At 31.8% G+C, this 20,914-nt stretch overlaps 1 protein-coding gene across 1 annotated transcript in view; it reads right to left on the bottom strand.

Annotated features, from left to right (window-relative positions):
- LOC106577343 (disintegrin and metalloproteinase domain-containing protein 12) overlaps positions 1–20,710 on the bottom strand; it is a 103,192-nt gene extending 82,482 nt beyond the window's left edge. The window contains exon 1 of the mRNA XM_045701159.2: positions 20,574–20,710. The gene's annotated coding sequence lies outside the window, so the exon portion shown is untranslated. The remainder of the gene's footprint in view (positions 1–20,573) is intronic.
- Between the last annotated feature and the right edge of the window lie 204 nt (positions 20,711–20,914).

The raw sequence follows: 20,914 nt of genomic DNA, 5'->3' as shown, positions 1-20,914 counted from the left end.
TTGTATTCTACAGCTGCATACAGAACTATTAGGAATCTATTCTATTCTACTGTATTCTACAGCTGCATACAGAACTATTAGGAATCTATTCTATTCTACTGTATTCTACATAAATAACTATTAGGAATCTATTCTATTCTATTGTATTCTACAGCTGCATACAGAACTATTAGGAATCTATTCTATTCTACTGTATTCTACAGCTGCATACAGAACTATTAGGAATCTATTCTATTCTACTGTATTCTACAGCTGCATACAGAACTATTAGGAATCTATTATATTCTATTGTATTCTACAGCTGCATACAGAACTATTAGGAATCTATTCTATTGTATTCTACAGCTGCATACAGAACTATTAGGAATCTATTCTATTTTATTGTATTCTACAGCTGCATACAGAACTATTAGGAATCTATTCTATTCTATTCTATTCTATTGTATTTTACATACAGAACTATTAGGAATCTATTCTATTGTATTCTACAGCTGCATACAGAACTATTAGGAATCTATTATATTCTACTGTATTCTACAGCTGCATACAGAACTATTAGGAATCTATTATATTCTATTGTATTCTACAGCTGCATACAGAATTATTAGGAATCTATTCTATTGTATTTTACATACAGAACTATTAGGAATCTATTCTATTGTATTCTACAGCTGCATACAGAACTATTAGGAATCTATTCTATTCTACTGTATTCTACAGCTGCATACAGAACTATTAGGAATCTATTCTATTCTACTGTATTCTACATAAATAACTATTAGGAATCTATTCTATTCTATTGTATTCTACAGCTGCATACAGAACTATTAGGAATCTATTCTATTCTACTGTATTCTACAGCTGCATACAGAACTATTAGGAATCTATTCTATTCTACTGTATTCTACATAAAGAACTATTAGGAATCTATTCTATTCTATTGTATTCTACAGCTGCATACAGAACTATTAGGGAATCTATTCTATTCTACTGTATTCTACATACAGAACTATTAGGAATATATTCTATTCTATTGTATTCTACAGCTGCATACAGAACTATTAGGAATCTATTCAATTCTACTGTATTCTACAGCTGCTTACAGAACTATTAGGAATCTATTCTATTCTGCTGTATTCTACAGCTGCATACAGAACTATTAGGAATCTATTCTATTCTATTGTATTCTACAGCTGCATACAGAACTACTAGGAATATATTCTATTGTATTCTACAGCTGCATACAGAACTATTAGGAATCTATTATATTGTATTGTATTCTACAGCTGCATACAGAACTATTAGGAATCTTTTCTATTCTATTGTATTCTACATACAGAACTATTAGGAATATATTCTGTTCTACTGTATTCTACAGCTGCATACAGAAATATTAGGAATGTAGTCTATTCTACTGTATTCTACAGCTGCATACAGAACTATTAGGAATCTATTATATTCTATTGTATTCTACAGCTGCATACAGAACTATTAGGAATCTATTCTATTCTATTGTATTTTACATACAGAACTATTAGGAATCTATTCTATTGTATTCTACAGCTGCACACAGAACTATTAGGAATCTATTCTATTCTACTGTATTCTACAGCTGCATACAGAACTATTAGGAATGTATTCTATTCTACTGTATTCTACAGCTGCATACAGAACTATTAGGAATCTATTCTATTGTATTATACAGCTGCATACAGAACTATTAGGAATCTATTCTATTTTATTGTATTCTACAGCTGCATACAGAACTATTAGGAATCTATTCTATTGTATTTTACAAACAGAACTATTAGGAACCTATTCTATTGTATTTTACAGCTGCATACAGAACTATTAGGAATCTATTCTATTCTACTGTATTCTACAGCTGTATACAGAACTATTAGGAATCTATTCTATTCTACTGTATTCTACAGCTGCATACAGAACTATTAGGAATCTATTCTATTCTACTGTATTCTACAGCTGCATACAGAACTATTAGGAATCTATTCTATTCTACTGTATTCTACAGCTGCATACAGAACTACTAGGAATATATTCTATTGTATTCTACAGCTGCATACAGAACTACTAGGAATATATTATATTGTATTCTACAGCTGCATACACAACTATTAGGAATCTATTATATTGTATTGTATTCTACAGCTGCATACAGAACTATTAGGAATCTTTTCTATTCTATTGTATTCTACATACAGAACTATTAGGAATCTATTCTATTCTACTGTATTCTACAGCAGCATACAGAACTATTAGGAATCTATTCTATTCTATTGTATTCTACAGCTGCATACAGAACTATTAGGGAATCTATTCTATTCTACTGTATTCTACATACAGAACTATTAGGAATCTATTATATTCTATTGTATTCTACAGCTGCATACAGAACTATTAGGGAATCTATTCTATTCTACTGTATTCTACATACAGAACTATTAGGAATCTATTCTATTCTATTGTATTCTACAGCTGCATACAGAACTATTAGGGAATCTATTCTATTCTACTGTATTCTACATACAGAACTATTAGGAATATATTCTATTCTATTGTATTCTACAGCTGCATACAGAACTATTAGGAATCTATTCAATTCTACTGTATTCTACAGCTGCTTACAGAACTATTAGGAATCTATTCTATTCTGCTGTATTCTACAGCTGCATACAGAACTATTAGGAATCTATTCTATTCTATTGTATTCTACAGCTGCATACAGAACTACTAGGAATATATTCTATTGTATTCTACAGCTGCATACAGAACTATTAGGAATCTATTATATTGTATTGTATTCTACAGCTGCATACAGAACTATTAGGAATCTTTTCTATTCTATTGTATTCTACATACAGAACTATTAGGAATATATTCTGTTCTACTGTATTCTACAGCTGCATACAGAACTATTAGGAATGTAGTCTATTCTACTGTATTCTACAGCTGCATACAGAACTATTAGGAATCTATTATATTCTATTGTATTCTACAGCTGCATACAGAACTATTAGGAATCTATTCTATTCTATTGTATTTTACATACAGAACTATTAGGAATCTATTCTATTGTATTCTACAGCTGCACACAGAACTATTAGGAATCTATTCTATTCTACTGTATTCTACAGCTGCATACAGAACTATTAGGAATGTATTCTATTCTACTGTATTCTACAGCTGCATACAGAACTATTAGGAATCTATTCTATTGTATTATACAGCTGCATACAGAACTATTAGGAATCTATTCTATTTTATTGTATTCTACAGCTGCATACAGAACTATTAGGAATCTATTCTATTGTATTTTACAAACAGAACTATTAGGAACCTATTCTATTGTATTTTACAGCTGCATACAGAACTATTAGGAATCTATTCTATTCTACTGTATTCTACAGCTGTATACAGAACTATTAGGAATCTATTCTATTCTACTGTATTCTACAGCTGCATACAGAACTATTAGGAATCTATTCTATTCTACTGTATTCTACAGCTGCATACAGAACTATTAGGAATCTATTCTATTCTACTGTATTCTACAGCTGCATACAGAACTACTAGGAATATATTCTATTGTATTCTACAGCTGCATACAGAACTACTAGGAATATATTCTATTGTATTCTACAGCTGCATACAGAACTATTAGGAATCTATTATATTGTATTGTATTCTACAGCTGCATACAGAACTATTAGGAATCTTTTCTATTCTATTGTATTCTACATACAGAACTATTAGGAATCTATTCTATTCTACTGTATTCTACAGCAGCATACAGAACTATTAGGAATCTATTCTATTCTATTGTATTCTACAGCTGCATACAGAACTATTAGGGAATCTATTCTATTCTACTGTATTCTACATACAGAACTATTAGGAATCTATTATATTCTATTGTATTCTACAGCTGCATACAGAACTATTAGGAATCTATTCTATTCTACTGTATTCTACAGCTGTATACAGAACTATTAGGAATCTATTATATTCTACTGTATTCTACAGCTGCATACAGAACTATTAGGAATCTATTCAATTCTACTGTATTCTACAGCTGCTTACAGAACTATTAGGAATCTATTCTATTCTGCTGTATTCTACAGCTGCATACAGAACTATTAGGAATCTATTCTATTCTATTGTATTCTACAGCTGCATACAGAACTACTAGGAATATATTCTATTGTATTCTACAGCTGCATACAGAACTATTAGGAATCTATTATATTGTATTGTATTCTACAGCTGCATACAGAACTATTAGGAATCTTTTCTATTCTATTGTATTCTACATACAGAACTATTAGGAATATATTCTGTTCTACTGTATTCTACAGCTGCATACAGAACTATTAGGAATGTATTCTATTCTACTGTATTCTACAGCTGCATACAGAACTATTAGGAATCTATTATATTCTATTGTATTCTACAGCTGCATACAGAACTATTAGGAATCTATTCTATTCTATTGTATTTTACATACAGAACTATTAGGAATCTATTCTATTGTATTCTACAGCTGCATACAGAACTATTAGGAATCTATTCTATTCTACTGTATTCTACAGCTGCATACAGAACTATTAGGAATGTATTCTATTCTACTGTATTCTACAGCTGCATACAGAACTATTAGGAATCTATTCTATTGTATTATACAGCTGCATACAGAACTATTAGGAATCTATTCTATTTTATTGTATTCTACAGCTGCATACAGAACTATTAGGAATCTATTCTATTGTATTTTACATAACAGAACTATTAGGAACCTATTCTATTGTATTTTACAGCTGCATACAGAACTATTAGGAATCTATTCTATTCTACTGTATTCTACAGCTGTATACAGAACTATTAGGAATCTATTCTATTCTACTGTATTCTACAGCTGCATACAGAACTATTAGGAATCTATTCTATTCTACTGTATTCTACAGCTGCATACAGAACTATTAGGAATCTATTCTATTCTACTGTATTCTACAGCTGCATACAGAACTACTAGGAATATATTCTATTGTATTCTACAGCTGCATACAGAACTACTAGGAATATATTCTATTGTATTCTACAGCTGCATACACAACTATTAGGAATCTATTATATTGTATTGTATTCTACAGCTGCATACAGAACTATTAGGAATCTTTTCTATTCTATTGTATTCTACATACAGAACTATTAGGAATCTATTCTATTCTACTGTATTCTACAGCAGCATACAGAACTATTAGGAATCTATTCTATTCTATTGTATTCTACAGCTGCATACAGAACTATTAGGGAATCTATTCTATTCTACTGTATTCTACATACAGAACTATTAGGAATCTATTATATTCTATTGTATTCTACAGCTGCATACAGAACTATTAGGAATCTATTAAATTCTACTGTATTCTACAGCTGCTTACAGAACTATTAGGAATCTATTCTATTCTACTGTATTCTACAGCAGCATACAGAACTATTAGGAATCTATTCTATTCTATTGTATTCTACAGCTGCATACAGAACTATTAGGAATCTATTCTATTCTACTGTATTCTACATACAGAACTATTAGGAATCAATTATATTATAATGTATTCTACAGCTGCATACATAACTATTATGAATCTATTCTATTCTACTGTATTCTACAGCTGCATACAGAATTATTAGGAATCTATTCTATTCTATTGTATTTTACATACAGAACTATTAGGAATCTATTCTATTTTATTCTACAGCTGCATACAGAACTATTAGGAATCTATTCTATTCTACTGTAATCTACAGCTGCATACAGAACTATTAGGAATCTATTATATTGTATTGTATCTGCATACAGAACTATTAGGAATCTATTCTATTCTACTGTATTCTACAGCTGCATACAGAACTAATAGGAATCTATTCTATCCTACTGTATTCTACAGCTGCATACAGAACTACTAGGAATATATTATATTGTATTCTACAGCTGCATACAGAACTACTAGGAATATATTCTATTGTATTCTACAGCTGCATACAGAACTATTAGGAATCTATTATATTGTATTGTATTCTACAGCTGCATACAGAACTATTAGGAATCTTTTCTATACTATTGTATTCTACATACAGAACTATTAGGAATATATTCTATTCTACTGTATTCTACAGCTGCATACAGAACTATTAGGAATGTATTCTATTCTACTGTATTCTACAGCTGCACACAGAACTATTAGGAATCTATTATATTCTATTGTATTCTACAGCTGCATACAGAACTATTAGGAATCTATTATATTCTATTGTATTTTACATACAGAACTATTAGGAATCTATTCTATTGTATTCTACAGCTGCATACAGAACTATTAGGAATCAATTCTATTCTACTGTATTCTACAGCTGCATACAGAACTATTAGGAATGCTATTCTATTCTACTGTATTCTACAGCTGCATACAGAACTATTAGGAATCTATTCTATTTTATTATACAGCTGCATACAGAACTATTAGGAATCTATTCTATTTTATTGTATTCTACAGCTGCATACAGAACTATTAGGAATCTATTCTATTGTATTTTACATACAGAACTATTAGGAACCTATTCTATTGTATTTTACAGCTGCATACAGAACTATTAGGAATCTATTATATTCTACTGTATTCTACAGCTGTATACAGAACTATTAGGAATCTATTCTATTCTACTGTATTCTACAGCTGCATACAGAACTATTAGGAATCTATTCAATTCTACTGTATTCTACAGCTGCATACAGAACTATTAGGAATCAATTCTATTCTACTGTATTCTACAGCTGCATACACAACTACTAGGAATATATTCTATTGTATTCTACAGCTGCATACAGAACTACTAGGAATATATTCTATTGTATTCTACAGCTGCATACAGAACTATTAGGAATCTATTATATTGTATTGTATTCTACAGCTGCATACAGAACTATTAGGAATATATTCTATTCTACTGTATTCTACAGCTGCATACAGAACTATTAGGAATGTATTCTATTCTACTGTATTCTACAGCTGCATACAGAACTATTAGGAATCTATTATATTCTATTGTATTCTACAGCTGCATACAGAACTATTAGGAATCTATTCTATTCTACTGTATTCTACAGCTGCATACAGAACTATTAGGAATGTATTCTATTCTACTGTATTCTACAGCTGCATACAGAACTATTAGGAATCTATTCTATTTTATTATACAGCTGCATACAGAACTATTAGGAATCTATTCTATTTTATTGTATTCTACAGCTGCATACAGAACTATTAGGAATCTATTCTATTGTATTTTACATACAGAACTATTAGGAACCTATTCTATTGTATTTTACAGCTGCATACAGAACTATTAGGAATCTATTCTATTCTACTGTATTCTACAGCTGTATACAGAACTATTAGGAATCTATTCTATTCTACTGTATTCTACAGCTGCATACAGAACTATTAGGAATCTATTCAATTCTACTGTATTCTACAGCTGCATACAGAACTATTAGGAATCTATTCTATTCTACTGTATTCTACAGCTGCATACAGAACTACTAGGAATATATTCTATTGTATTCTACAGCTGCATACAGAACTACTAGGAATATATTCTATTGTATTCTACAGCGGCATACAGAACTATTAGGAATCTATTATATTGTATTGTATACTACAGCTGCATACAGAACTATTACGAATCTTTTCTATTCTACTGTATTCTACAGCTGCATACAGAACTATTAGGAATGTATTCTATTCTACTGTATTCTACAGCTGCATACAGAACTATTAGGAATCTATTCTATTGTATTTTACATACAGAACTATTAGGAACCTATTCTATTGTATTTTACAGCTGCATACAGAACTATTAGGAATCTATTCTATTCTACTGTATTCTACAGCTGTATACAGAACTATTAGGAATCTATTATATTCTACTGTATTCTACAGCTGCATACAGAACTATTAGGAATCTATTCAATTCTACTGTATTCTACAGCTGCATACAGAACTATTAGGAATCTATTCTATTCTACTGTATTCTACAGCTGCATACAGAACTACTAGGAATATATTCTATTGTATTCTACAGCTGCATACAGAACTACTAGGAATATATTCTATTGTATTCTACAGCTGCATACAGAACTATTAGGAATCTATTATATTGTATTGTATTCTACAGCTGCATACAGAACTATTAGGAATATATTCTATTCTACTGTATTCTACAGCTGCATACAGAACTATTAGGAATGTATTCTATTCTACTGTATTCTACAGCTGCATACAGAACTATTAGGAATCTATTATATTCTATTGTATTCTACAGCTGCATACAGAACTATTAGGAATCTATTCTATTCTATTGTATTTTACATACAGAACTATTAGGAATCTATTCTATTGTATTCTACAGCTGCATACAGAACTATTAGGAATCTATTCTATTCTACTGTATTCTACAGCTGCATACAGAACTATTAGGAATCTATTCTATTTTATTCTACAGCTGCATACAGAACTATTAGGAATCTATTCTATTCTACTGTATTCTACAGCTGCATACAGAACTATTAGGAATCTATTCTATTGTATTTTCATACGAACTATTAGGAACCTATTCTATGTATTCTACAGCTGCATACAGAACTATTAGGAATCTATTCTATTCTATTGTATTCTACAGCTGCATACAGAACTATTAGGAATCTATTCTATTGTATTTTCATACAGAACTATTAGGAACCTATTCTATTGTATTTTACAGCTGCATACAGAACTATTAGGAATCTATTCTATTCTACTGTATTCTACAGCTGCATACAGAACTATTAGGAATCTATTCTATTTTATTATACAGCTGCATACAGAACTATTAGGAATCTATTCTATTTTATTGTATTCTACAGCTGCATACAGAACTATTAGGAATCTATTCTATTGTATTTTACATACAGAACTATTAGGAACCTATTCTATTGTATTTTACAGCTGCATACAGAACTATTAGGAATCTATTCTATTCTACTGTATTCTACAGCTGTATACAGAACTATTAGGAATCTATTCTATTCTACTGTATTCTACAGCTGCATACAGAACTATTAGGAATCTATTCAATTCTACTGTATTCTACAGCTGCATACAGAACTATTAGGAATCTATTCTATTCTACTGTATTCTACAGCTGCATACAGAACTACTAGGAATATATTCTATTGTATTCTACAGCTGCATACAGAACTACTAGGAATATATTCTATTGTATTCTACAGCGGCATACAGAACTATTAGGAATCTATTATATTGTATTGTATACTACAGCTGCATACAGAACTATTACGAATCTTTTCTATTCTACTGTATTCTACAGCTGCATACAGAACTATTAGGAATGTATTCTATTCTACTGTATTCTACAGCTGCATACAGAACTATTAGGAATCTATTCTATTGTATTTTACATACAGAACTATTAGGAACCTATTCTATTGTATTTTACAGCTGCATACAGAACTATTAGGAATCTATTCTATTCTACTGTATTCTACAGCTGTATACAGAACTATTAGGAATCTATTATATTCTACTGTATTCTACAGCTGCATACAGAACTATTAGGAATCTATTCAATTCTACTGTATTCTACAGCTGCATACAGAACTATTAGGAATCTATTCTATTCTACTGTATTCTACAGCTGCATACAGAACTACTAGGAATATATTCTATTGTATTCTACAGCTGCATACAGAACTACTAGGAATATATTCTATTGTATTCTACAGCTGCATACAGAACTATTAGGAATCTATTATATTGTATTGTATTCTACAGCTGCATACAGAACTATTAGGAATATATTCTATTCTACTGTATTCTACAGCTGCATACAGAACTATTAGGAATGTATTCTATTCTACTGTATTCTACAGCTGCATACAGAACTATTAGGAATCTATTATATTCTATTGTATTCTACAGCTGCATACAGAACTATTAGGAATCTATTCTATTCTATTGTATTTTACATACAGAACTATTAGGAATCTATTCTATTGTATTCTACAGCTGCATACAGAACTATTAGGAATCTATTCTATTCTACTGTATTCTACAGCTGCATACAGAACTATTAGGAATGTATTCTATTCTACTGTATTCTACAGCTGTATACAGAACTATTAGGAATCTATTCTATTCTACTGTATTCTACAGCTGCATACAGAACTATTAGGAATCTATTCAATTATACTGTATTCTACAGCTGCATACAGAACTATTAGGAATCTATTCTATTCTACTGTATTCTACAGCTGCATACAGAACTATTAGGAATATATTCTATTGTATTCTACAGCTGCATACAGAACTACTAGGAATATATTCTATTGTATTCTACATCTGCATACAGAACTATTAGGAATCTATTATATTATATTGTATTGTATTCTACAGCTGCATACAGAACTATTAGGAATCTTTTCTATTCTACTGTATTCTACAGCTGCATACAGAACTATTAGGAATGTATTCTATTCTACTGTATTCTACAGCTGCATACAGAACTATTAGGAATCTATTATATTCTATTGTATTCTACAGCTGCATACAGAACTATTAGGAATCTATTCTATTCTATTGTATTTTACATACAGAACTATTAGGAATCTATTCTATTGTATTCTACAGCTGCATACAGAACTATTAGGAATCTATTCTATTCTACTGTATTCTACAGCTGCATACAGAACTATTCTACTGTATTCTACAGCTGCATACAGAACTATTAGGAATCTATTCTATTGTATTATACAGCTGCATACAGAACTATTAGGAATCTATTCTATTTTATTGTATTCTACAGCTGCATACAGAACTATTAGGAATCTATTCTATTGTATTTTACATACAGAACTATTAGGAACCTATTCTATTGTATTTTACAGCTGCATACAGAACTATTAGGAATCTATTCTATTCTATTGTATTTTACATACAGAACTATTAGGAATCTATTCTATTGTATTCTACAGCTGCATACAGAACTATTAGGAATCTATTCTATTCTACTGTATTCTACAGCTGCATACAGAACTATTAGGAATCTATTCTATTCTACTGTATTCTACAGCTGCATACAGAACTATTAGGAATCTATTCTATTGTATTCTACAGCTTCATACAGAACTATTAGGAATCTATTCTATTGTATTGTATTCTACAACTGCATACAGATCTATTAGGAATCTATTGTATTCTACTGTATTCTACATACAGAACTATTAGGAATCTATTCTATTCTACTGTATTCTACAGCTGCATACAGAACTATTAGGAATCTATTCTATTGTACTGTATTCTAAATACAGAACTATTAGGAATCTATTATATTCTACTGTATTCTACAGCTGCATACAGAACTATTAGGAATCTATTCTATTCTATTGTATTCTACAGCTTCATACATAACTATTAGGAATCTATTCTATTGTATTGTATTCTACAACTGCATACAGAACTATTAGGAATCTATTGTATTCTACTGTATTCTACATACAGAACTATTAGGAATGTATTCTATTGTACTGTATTCTACATACAGAACTATTAGGAATCTATTCTATTCTACTGTATTCTACAGCTGCATACAGAACTATTAGGAATCTATTCTATTCTACTGTATTCTACAGCTGCATACAGAACTACTAGGAATATATTCTATTGTATTCTACAGCTGCATACAGAACTACTAGGAATATATTCTATTGTATTCTACAGCTGCATACAGAACTATTAGGAATCTATTATATTGTATTGTATTCTACAGCTGCATACAGAACTGTTAGGAATCTTTTCTATTCTATTGTATTCTACATACAGAACTATTAGGAATATATTCTATTCTACTGTATTCTACAGCTGCATACAGAACTATTAGGAATGTATTCTATTCTACTGTATTCTACAGCTGCATACAGAACTATTAGGAATCTATTATATTCTATTGTATTCTACAGCTGCATACAGAACTATTAGGAATCTATTCTATTCTATTGTATTTTACATACAGAACTATTAGGAATCTATTCTATTGTATTCTACAGCTGCATACAGAACTATTAGGAATGTATTCTATTCTACTGTATTCTACAGCTGCATACAGAACTATTAGGAATGTATTCTATTCTACTGTATTCTACAGCTGCATACAGAACTATTAGGAATCTATTCTATTTTATTATACAGCTGCATACAGAACTATTAGGAATCTATTCTATTTTATTGTATTCTACAGCTGCATACAGAACTATTAGGAATCTATTCTATTGTATTTTACATACAGAACTATTAGGAACCTATTCTATTGTATTTTACAGCTGCATACAGAACTATTAGGAATCTATTCTAAACTACTGTATTCTACAGCTGTATACAGAACTATTAGGAATCTATTCTATTCTACTGTATTCTACAGCTGCATACAGAACTATTAGGAATCTATTCAATTCTACTGTATTCTACAGCTGCATACAGAACTATTAGGAATCTATTCTATTCTACTGTATTCTACAGCTGCACACAGAACTACTAGGAATATATTCTATTGTATTCTACAGCTGCATACAGAACTACTAGGAATATATTCTATTGTATTCTACAGCTGCATACAGAACTATTAGGAATCTATTATATTGTATTGTATTCTACAGCTGCATACAGAACTATTAGGAATCTTTTCTATTCTACTGTATTCTACAGCTGCATACAGAACTATTAGGAATGTATTCTATTCTACTGTATTCTACAGCTGCATACAGAACTATTAGGAATCTATTATATTCTATTGTATTCTACAGCTGCATACAGAACTATTAGGAATCTATTCTATTCTATTGTATTTTACATACAGAACTATTAGGAATCTATTGTATTCTACTGTATTCTACATACAGAACTATTAGGAATGTATTCTATTGTACTGTATTCTACATACAGAACTATTAGGAATCTATTCTATTCTACTGTATTCTACAGCTGCATACAGAACTATTAGGAATCTATTCTATTCTACTGTATTCTACAGCTGCATACAGAACTACTAGGAATATATTCTATTGTATTCTACAGCTGCATACAGAACTACTAGGAATATATTCTATTGTATTCTACAGCTGCATACAGAACTATTAGGAATCTATTATATTGTATTGTATTCTACAGCTGCATACAGAACTGTTAGGAATCTTTTCTATTCTATTGTATTCTATATACAGAACTATTAGGAATATATTCTATTCTACTGTATTCTACAGCTGCATACAGAACTATTAGGAATGTATTCTATTCTACTGTATTCTACAGCTGCATACAGAACTATTAGGAATCTATTATATTCTATTGTATTCTACAGCTGCATACAGAACTATTAGGAATCTATTCTATTCTATTGTATTTTACATACAGAACTATTAGGAATCTATTCTATTGTATTCTACAGCTGCATACAGAACTATTAGGAATGTATTCTATTCTACTGTATTCTACAGCTGCATACAGAACTATTAGGAATGTATTCTATTCTACTGTATTCTACAGCTGCATACAGAACTATTAGGAATCTATTCTATTTTATTATACAGCTGCATACAGAACTATTAGGAATCTATTCTATTTTATTGTATTCTACAGCTGCATACAGAACTATTAGGAATCTATTCTATTGTATTTTACATACAGAACTATTAGGAACCTATTCTATTGTATTTTACAGCTGCATACAGAACTATTAGGAATCTATTCTATTCTACTGTATTCTACAGCTGTATACAGAACTATTAGGAATCTATTCTATTCTACTGTATTCTACAGCTGCATACAGAACTATTAGGAATCTATTCAATTCTACTGTATTCTACACCTGCATACAGAACTATTAGGAATCTATTCTATTCTACTGTATTCTACAGCTGCACACAGAACTACTAGGAATATATTCTATTGTATTCTACAGCTGCATACAGAACTACTAGGAATATATTCTATTGTATTCTACAGCTGCATACAGAACTATTAGGAATCTATTATATTGTATTGTATTCTACAGCTGCATACAGAACTATTAGGAATCTTTTCTATTCTACTGTATTCTACAGCTGCATACAGAACTATTAGGAATGTATTCTATTCTACTGTATTCTACAGCTGCATACAGAACTATTAGGAATCTATTATATTCTATTGTATTCTACAGCTGCATACAGAACTATTAGGAATCTATTCTATTCTATTGTATTTTACATACAGAACTATTAGGAATCTATTGTATTCTACTGTATTCTACATACAGAACTATTAGGAATGTATTCTATTGTACTGTATTCTACATACAGAACTATTAGGAATCTATTCTATTCTACTGTATTCTACAGCTGCATACAGAACTATTAGGAATCTATTCTATTCTACTGTATTCTACAGCTGCATACAGAACTACTAGGAATATATTCTATTGTATTCTACAGCTGCATACAGAACTACTAGGAATATATTCTATTGTATTCTACAGCTGCATACAGAACTATTAGGAATCTATTATATTGTATTGTATTCTACAGCTGCATACAGAACTGTTAGGAATCTTTTCTATTCTATTGTATTCTATATACAGAACTATTAGGAATATATTCTATTCTACTGTATTCTACAGCTGCATACAGAACTATTAGGAATGTATTCTATTCTACTGTATTCTACAGCTGCATACAGAACTATTAGGAATCTATTATATTCTATTGTATTCTACAGCTGCATACAGAACTATTAGGAATCTATTCTATTCTATTGTATTTTACATACAGAACTATTAGGAATCTATTCTATTGTATTCTACAGCTGCATACAGAACTATTAGGAATGTATTCTATTCTACTGTATTCTACAGCTGCATACAGAACTATTAGGAATGTATTCTATTCTACTGTATTCTACAGCTGCATACAGAACTATTAGGAATCTATTCTATTTTATTATACAGCTGCATACAGAACTATTAGGAATCTATTCTATTTTATTGTATTCTACAGCTGCATACAGAACTATTAGGAATCTATTCTATTGTATTTTACATACAGAACTATTAGGAACCTATTCTATTGTATTTTACAGCTGCATACAGAACTATTAGGAATCTATTCTATTCTACTGTATTCTACAGCTGTATACAGAACTATTAGGAATCTATTCTATTCTACTGTATTCTACAGCTGCATACAGAACTATTAGGAATCTATTCAATTCTACTGTATTCTACAGCTGCATACAGAACTATTAGGAATCTATTCTATTCTACTGTATTCTACAGCTGCACACAGAACTACTAGGAATATATTCTATTGTATTCTACAGCTGCATACAGAACTACTAGGAATATATTCTATTGTATTCTACAGCTGCATACAGAACTATTAGGAATCTATTATATTGTATTGTATTCTACAGCTGCATACAGAACTATTAGGAATCTTTTCTATTCTACTGTATTCTACAGCTGCATACAGAACTATTAGGAATGTATTCTATTCTACTGTATTCTACAGCTGCATACAGAACTATTAGGAATCTATTATATTCTATTGTATTCTACAGCTGCATACAGAACTATTAGGAATCTATTCTATTCTATTGTATTTTACATACAGAACTATTAGGAATCTATTCTATTGTATTCTACAGCTGCATACAGAACTATTAGGAATCTATTCTATTCTACTGTATTCTACAGCTGCATACAGAACTATTCTACTGTATTCTACAGCTGCATACAGAACTATTAGGAATCTATTCTATTGTATTATACAGCTGCATACAGAACTATTAGGAATCTATTCTATTTTATTGTATTCTACAGCTGCATACAGAACTATTAGGAATCTATTCTACTGTATTTTACATACAGAACTATTAGGAACCTATTCTATTGTATTTTACAGCTGCATACAGAACTATTAGGAATCTATTCTATTCTACTGTATTCTACAGCTGTATACAGAACTATTAGGAATCTATTCTATTCTACTGTATTCTACAGCTGCATACAGAACTATTAGGAATCTATTCTATTCTACTGTATTCTACAGCTGCATACAGAACTATTAGGAATCTATTATATTCTATTGTATTCTACAGCTGCATACAGAACTACTAGGAATATATTCTATTGTATTCTACAGCTGCATACAGAACTATTAGGAATCTATTCTATTCTATTGTATTTTACATACAGAACTATTAGGAATCTATTCTATTGTATTCTACAGCTGCATACAGAACTATTAGGAATCTATTCTATTCTACTGTATTCTACAGCTGCATACAGAACTATTAGGAATCTATTCTATTCTACTGTATTCTACAGCTGCATACAGAACTATTAGGAATCTATTATATTCTACTGTATTCTACAGCTGCATACAGAACTATTAGGAATCTATTCTATTGTATTCTACAGCTTCATACAGAACTATTAGGAATCTATTCTATTGTATTGTATTCTACAACTGCATACAGATCTATTAGGAATCTATTGTATTCTACTGTATTCTACATACAGAACTATTAGGAATCTATTCTATTCTACTGTATTCTACAGCTGCATACAGAACTATTAGGAATCTATTCTATTGTACTGTATTCTACATACAGAACTATTAGGAATCTATTATATTCTACTGTATTCTACAGCTGCATACAGAACTATTAGGAATCTATTCTATTCTATTGTATTCTACAGCTTCATACATAACTATTAGGAATCTATTCTATTGTATTGTATTCTACAACTGCATACAGAACTATTAGGAATCTATTGTATTCTACTGTATTCTACATACAGAACTATTAGGAATTTATTCTATTGTACTGTATTCTACATACAGAACTATTAGGAATCTATTCTATTCTACTGTATTCTACAGCTGCATACAGAACTATTAGGAATCTATTCTATTCTATTGTATTCTACAGCTGCATACAGAACTATTAGGAATCTATTGTATTCTATTGTATTATACATACAGAACTATTAGGAATCTATTCTACTGTATTCTACAGCTGCATACAGAACTATTAGGAATCTTTTGTATTCTATTGTATTATACATACAGAACTATTAGGAATCTATTCTACTGTATTCTACAGCTGCATACGACACCATATTGGCAGAGGCACTTAAATCCACAGCTAATAGTCTAGCCGTCATTCTTTTCCAGTCCAGTCATAAAACAGAGGACAAAGTCAAAACAGCTTTAAATCACATGGACACTACAGTATCTCTCTGTCGGCGTCCCTCCCTCTCTCCTTCCATCTAAGACGGTACAGGACACTACAGTATCTCTCTGTCGGCGTCCCTCCCTCTCTCCTTCCATCTAAGACGGTACAGGACACTACAGTATCGCTCTGTCGGCGTCCCTCCCTCTCTCCTTCCATCTAAGACGGTACAGGACACTACAGTATCTCTCTGTCGGCGTCCCTCCCTCTCTCCTTCCATCTAAGACGGTACAGGACACTACAGTATCGCTCTGTCGGCGTCCCTCCCTCTCTCCTTCCATCTCAGACGGATGGAATGAAATGAAATGTATGCATTCACTACTGTAAGTCGCTCTGGATAAGGGCGTCTGCTAAATGACTAAAATGTAAATGTAAAATGTAACTCAAATAACACACAGTAGACAGAACACACGGAGCTCCGACACAACGTGGGAAGTATGAACAAAATAAAGCGTTATTAACAGAATGAACCAAACAGAATGAACCAAACAGAATGAACCAAACAGAATGAACCAAACAGAATGAACCAAACAGAATGAACCAAACAGAATGAACCAAACAGAATGAACCAAACAGAATGAACCAAGTCTCTAACTCATGAGTGTTACGATGATTCTGTTCACCGAAACAAATGTTCAGTCTGGCCGGCAAGAGAAAGGAAAATAACCGCATTTATGTGTGAAAACCGATTATCCAAAAATATCTTTCCATAAACATTTTCCTACCGAACAGTATGATCTATAAACAGTATCTCACTGCTAACATAGGAGCTATACAATAATATAACAGTGCATTATAAGGCTTCTAGGAAGAAATGGCAGAATCCATAAGCGGATATAGAAAGCGTTATTCTAAAATTAGGCCTAATGAAACAGTGTGTGCATTCGTGAAGAGTGGGCAGAAATCCACATCGTCACAGTCCCAAATAGCACCAAACTCCTCATGGGTCCTGGTCAAAAGTAGTGCACTATAGAAGGAATAGGGTGATATTTGGTATGCAGTTATCAAGAGTATCTCTATCTATACAGCCCCTTGTACAGAGGGACATGACTGTGTGTGTGTGTGTGTGTGTGTGTGTGTGTGTGTGTGTGTGTGTGTGTGTGTGTGTGTGTGTGTGTGTGTGTGTGTGTGTGTGTGTGTGTGTGTGTGTGTGTGTGCTGTGTGTGTGTGTGTGTGTGTGTGTCTGTGTGTGTGTGTGTGTGTGTGTGTGTGTGTGTGTGTGTGTGTGTGTGTGACTACTCCTAGTCTCTACTGATTGAGGTTTGACCTGAAGTCCTGGTTCCCTCCTAGTCTCTACTGATTGAGGTTTGATCTGAAGACCTCCTAGTCTCAACTGATTGAGGTTTGATCTGAAGACCTGGTTCCCTCGTACTGATTTATGTCTACAGTCTGCGGGACCCTGTGGGATATGGAGGTAACATAGAAACTGTTGGCTACAACAAACTATCTGTTTACATCTGGATAGGGTGGACCACTAACCTACCAGAACACATGATAAATGGTGTGCAATTGGATATTTATAGTGGTATTTATCTACCCAGTCTATACACGCAACACTGTATATAAGATAAGATAAGAAGAGAGGAATCATTTTTAACATATATTCCCCATAACATATATTCCCCATCTCTTTCAGAGTATCTCTGACCTTTAGTATCTCTATACCTCTCATCTTTATCTACATTACAGAGTATCTCTAACCTTTAGTATCTCTATACCTCTCATCTTTATCTACATTACAGAGTATCTCTAACCTTTAGTATCTCTATACCTCTCATCTTTATCTACATTACAGAGTATCTCTGACCTTTAGTATCTCTATACCTCTCATCTTTATCTACATTACAGAGTATCTCTGACCTTTAGTATCTCTATACCTCTCATCTTTATCTACATTACAGAGTATCTCTGACCTTTAGTATCTCTATACCTCTCATCTTTATCTACTTTACAGAGTATCTCTGACCTTTAGTATCTCTATACCTCTCATCTTTATCTACATTACAGAGTATCTCTGACCTTTAGTATCTCTATACCTCTCATCTTTATCTACATTACACAGTATCTCTCATCTTTAACTACATTACAGAGTATCTCTGACCTTTAGTATCTCTATACTTCTAATCTTTATCTACATTACAGAGTATCTCTCATCTTTATCTACATTACAGAGTATCTCTGACCTTTAGTATCTCTATACCTCTCATCTTTATCTACATTACAGAGTATCTCTGACCTTTAGTATCTCTATACCTCTCATCTTTATCTACATTACAGAGTATCTCTAACCTTTAGTATCTCTATACCTCTCATCTTTATCTACATTACAGAGTATCTCTAACCTTTAGTATCTCTATACCTCTCATCTTTAACTACATTACAGAGTATCTCTCATCTTTAACTACATTACAGAGTATCTCTAACCTTTAGTATCTCTATACCTCTCATCTTTAACTACATTACAGAGTATCTCTCATCTTTAACTACATTACAGAGTATCTCTCATCTTTAACTACATTACAGAGTATCTCTAACCTTTAGTATCTCTATACCTCTCATCTTTAACTACATTACAGAGTATCTCTAACCTTTAGTATCTCTATACTTCTCATCTTTATCTACATTACAGAGTATCTCTCATCTTTATCTACATTACAGAGTATCTCTAACCTTTAGTATCTCTATACTTCTCATCTTTATCTACATTACAGAGTATCTCTCATCTTTATCTACATTACAGAGTATCTCTCATCTTTAACTACATTACAGAGTATCTCTGACCTTTAGTATCTCTATACTTCTCATCTTTATCTACATTACAGAGTACCTCTCATCTTTATCTACATTACAGAGTATCTGTAGATGGACATAAAGAGAACGTTAATGCTTTCCTAGAGAATTCTAGAAGATCTCTAGCCCATTCCATATATATATATACACAGATACACTATGTCTTTGACCCCAAGTCTCATGAGCTAAACATACATTTTTTGTGTGTGCAAAATGTTGAAATTGAACATTTAGGTTATGAGACTATGGCTGTGTTTACACAAGAAGCCCAATTATGATATGTTGCCTAAATATTGGCAAAAGATTCTGATCTGATTGGTCAAAAGATCAGAATTGGGGCTGCCTGTGTAAACACAGCCACGGTATTCCATGTACGCTGCTTACCCTGGTGCTGAAGGCTCCGAAGGGGCTGTCTGATTGGTTGTGGGTGTTCTGGGTGACTCCGTGAACCAGCGATATGTTGAAGCCGTGGCCACACGAGCCAGGTGTGAGGTTCAGCTGTTCTGACCGGTAGATCCTGTGGGATCCACTGGAGGGATCCGGTGACGGCTCCAACACATAGGATCTGTTTTCAAGTGAGATGAAGCCACTGGGGAATACAAGAGTGATATTGATTAACCGATCAATCGATCATCAATCAATGAAGTAGAAGAAAAAGAAGGACATTTCTTAAATGTCTGTCATAATGTTTTTTTTTTCTACAGAATGTTGGATAATGGATATTA

The sequence above is a fragment of the Salmo salar genome, chromosome 18 (genome assembly GCF_965601325.2).
Source record: "Salmo salar chromosome 18, fSalSal1, whole genome shotgun sequence".
Classification (NCBI taxonomy): Eukaryota; Metazoa; Chordata; class Actinopteri; order Salmoniformes; family Salmonidae; genus Salmo; species Salmo salar.
Note: the sequence above shows the minus strand (reverse complement) of the source record. Positions and strands in the feature narration are given on the sequence as shown.